A 3232-nucleotide genomic window follows, 5' to 3' on the forward strand; every position below is an offset into this window, starting at 1 on the left:
AATTATACTAATTTGAGTGATTAACTAGGAAGCCACCATAAACCACAGTACACCATCAATTTTATTAGGTGAAATAATAGAGCACCAATTTGCTAGAATGTTATTCAAAGTCTAGCCATATATCATCCTGATTTGAGTGATTTGGTTGCCACCACGAAATAATATAATAATCCTAATTTTATTAATTAGATAAATAAAAATCGACAGGCGGCCCTATGCTAATTTCATCTTTAATCAACAAATAAAATTTGATTGATTAATTAAAACTCAACAAATAATATTAATAATTGATAAACAAGTAAATTAATTTATTATTTGATAAATTAGAATCCATTTTGTAAGTTTTAAATCATTTGAGCAATTAAATTAAGTTTTAGGGAAAAATATTGATTCAAGAGCATTTGGTTCAGTTTTAGGTGAAAATGGTACAAACTAGAAGGTTTATGAAAAAGTGTATGTGAAAGATTAAAGTTCGTATATGAAAAAACAGTTAGGTATTAATAATAGTAATATTAAAATTAACAATGTTATTAATCATATTATTAATAATTAATATTCATATTCATATTCATATTAATAATAATATTAGTAATATTATTAATTTTATTAATATGAATATTATTGATTTTAATAACTATAATATTCAAAATGATAACAATAATGAGGATCATTAATTAATATAAATTAATGATAATGATAATAATAATAATAATAATAATAATAATAATAATAATAATAATAATAATAATAATAACAATAATAATAATAATAATAATAACAATAATAATAATACTAATAAAATAATAATAATTATAATAATAAAAAAATAAAAAAATAATATTAAAAATATTAATAAAAACTAGTAAGTTTAACATGTGCAAAATTGAAATTTAGCCCGAATTTAGTGAAGCAATCGAACTGAATGAATCAATGGAGTCATTGTAATCAATCAATCGAATAGAGCTGAGTGAATAATTGAAATGAGCTGAAATGAATAAGAGAGCCGAATCGAATCGAATCGAGCCGAATTGAACTGAATAGAGCTGAGCTGAACTGAAGTGAGCTGGAATTAAGCCAGAAAGAACAGGGCCTTAGTGTTAGAAGGTACCTGGGTAATTAAGTCGGTGAAAGGAATGGTTACCTCAAGATTCTTGACAATCTCCAAAAACTTACCGAACTTGCGCTCCAACTTTGTGTTCTTTAGACGCTCCGGATACGGGACCGCAACACTGATCGTAGGATCAACAACTTTCGGCTTCCGAATGTTCAAAACCTCTGTCACATCATTATTAGCTGTGGTATCTTGCAAATCAAATGACGGATTTTCGTTCTGTACAGGTACACCAGTCGACCGACTAGATGGTTCAGTCGATCGACTAATAGTGTTGGTCGGTCGACCAGATGGGGTGGTCGACCGACTGTGGGAGCTGGGTTCCAAAAGCTTGTGATTGTCAGAAACAAAAGTGTTGTCAGAGGTGTTGGTTGATCGACTGGGGTGTTTGGTCGATCGACCACTTGTACTGGGAATGTCGTCTTTTTCCGCATCAAAAAATAAAGTCGACGCTTCAGCATTTTCAGAGTCCTTCCCTGGCTTTTCAGGTCCATCATATGAAAGTCCGTTGCGGAGGTGAATCGCATTAATAGTCTCAATAGGAACTTCAAATTTGCTTGAAGAATTAGCAACTTGATTAGCCGCTAAAATAGCCAATTGGTTTTCAAAATTCCTTGCAAATTCAATTCGTGCTTCTTCCATTTTTAACACTTGAGCTAAAAGAGTTTGGACTACCGTTCTCAATTCCGCAGTTTCATTTGTGTCATGTACAGGAGCATTCTGCTATGAATTTCCTTGCTTCAAATGTCGAAAAGCAAGAACTACCTCCTTATCACTAAGACAATCTTCGGCACAAAGACCTTCAACTCCACATCTTTTACACATAGTATCTGGAATCTCTGTAGGAGTTTCAATTTCCTTCTCCTCGGAACCCTTAGCTGTCTCAAGCTTTTCAAAACGAGCATTCATAGAAGCTTCAAGTGCCGCAACAGTACTCATTTCTACACTTAGTTTTCGCGAATTCCCACGCGAATTCCCATATTCAGCTCTATGGATCGCCATCTCCTCAATAGTGTTCCAACCCTTATTATGATCTGTAATATTCTTTAACCTACCATTTGCAGCCGCATCAAGGATAACTCTATATTCATCATACAAGGCATTATAAAATTGGTTGCAAAGATACCACTGCTGAAAACCGTGGTGAGGGACAGATCGAACCAACTTCTTGAAACGGACCCATGCTTCATGAAATTCTTCATCGGGTCTTTGCTGGAAATTTGTAATTTGACCTCTCAAAGCATTAGTCTTTGCAGGAGGATAATATCTTTTATAAAAAGCCAATGCTAGAGAAGTCCAGTCTGTAACTCCAGCTGTTGCCTTATCAAGGTAGCGGTACCACTCACGTGCAAAATCTTTCAAGGAGAATAGAAACATCATCTCCTTTACTTCATCTTGAGTCACTCCAGCCGGTACAGGTATGGAACAACAATAATCCGTGAAAATTTCCATATGCTTCCCAAGATCCTCATCTGGTAGACCAGCAATCTGGTTCCACTCCACTAAAGTGATGTAAGAGGAGCGGAGTTCAAAATTCCCATATGTAGGAGTGGGGAGATCGAATCCTTTAGGAAGATCATGCACCTTCGGCTGAGAATGATCGTATATTGTTGGCACAAACAGAATTACACCGTCTCCCCGGCAACGACACCAAAATTTGATACCGTCGTTTTGTATCAAAATTAAATTTATATTCCAAACTAAAACTATAGATAGTGATACTAGGGGTCGAACCACAGAGAGACAAGGTTAATTCTATTTGCAATTTTTTGGTCTATCGGAGTAACAGATAAAAGGGGGGTTTTTGAATGTTTGTTTCAAACTGCTAATCAACAAAATAAAAAAAAGGTCTAAAACAAGATTAAAAGGGATTAGGAACTTCGGTTCACCATGGCTAATGCCAGGTCAAAAGAAAATAAAGTTCATATAACAAAATCTCAGGAAATATGAATAAGCCTCTCGGTCTCTGTTCATACTAAGCCTTACGGTCTCTCAGCATCCTAGAATTGTACTAATAGCTTCCGCTCATAGAAAATTCTAAACTGAAGTGAAATCTACCTTGCTAATCTTTCAATCTAACAGAGATGATTTTAACAACAGAAATTAAGACCCGTACAATAA

The 3232-nt window shown here is 34.3% G+C and overlaps 1 non-coding gene across 1 annotated transcript; it reads left to right on the forward strand.

The window, feature by feature from the left end:
• Nucleotides 1-2246: 2246 nt before the first annotated feature.
• On the forward strand, nucleotides 2247-2355 carry LOC141636790 (small nucleolar RNA R71). Its single transcript, XR_012541375.1, has one exon. It is a non-coding gene; the product is annotated as a small nucleolar RNA R71 (small nucleolar RNA).
• Nucleotides 2356-3232: the final 877 nt, after the last annotated feature.

The sequence above is a fragment of the Silene latifolia genome, chromosome Y (genome assembly GCF_048544455.1).
Source record: "Silene latifolia isolate original U9 population chromosome Y, ASM4854445v1, whole genome shotgun sequence".
In the NCBI taxonomy this organism is placed as follows: Eukaryota; Viridiplantae; Streptophyta; class Magnoliopsida; order Caryophyllales; family Caryophyllaceae; genus Silene; species Silene latifolia.